Source organism: Eimeria mitis, genomic scaffold (genome assembly GCF_000499745.2).
Source record: "Eimeria mitis Houghton genomic scaffold, Emh_scaff414, whole genome shotgun sequence".
NCBI classification, from domain to species: domain Eukaryota; phylum Apicomplexa; class Conoidasida; order Eucoccidiorida; family Eimeriidae; genus Eimeria; species Eimeria mitis.
The window spans coordinates 16,550-16,868 of record NW_013572468.1 but is presented as its reverse complement, the minus strand read 5'-3'; positions in this window follow the sequence as shown (position 1 = coordinate 16,868).

The following is a 319-nucleotide window of genomic DNA, read 5'->3' as shown; positions in this document are numbered from 1 at the left end:
CTGCTGCTGCTGCTGCTGCTGCTGGTCTGGTGTTTGTTTTTTTTTTTTCTTTTGGTGTCTCCTTTTTTACATGTGCTTGTGTCTGTGTTTTTTGTTTATTTTATTTGTCTCCTCTTTTCTTTTTCTTTCTTTTTGTCTCTCTTTTTGTCTTAATCTATTTTTTGTTATTTATTTATTTATTTATTTATTTATTTATTTATTTATTTATTTATCTATCTATCTATCTATCTATCTATCTATATTTTTTTTAATCTATTAATTTATATATTTATTTATTCATTTATTTATATATTTATTTATTTATTTATTTACTGATATA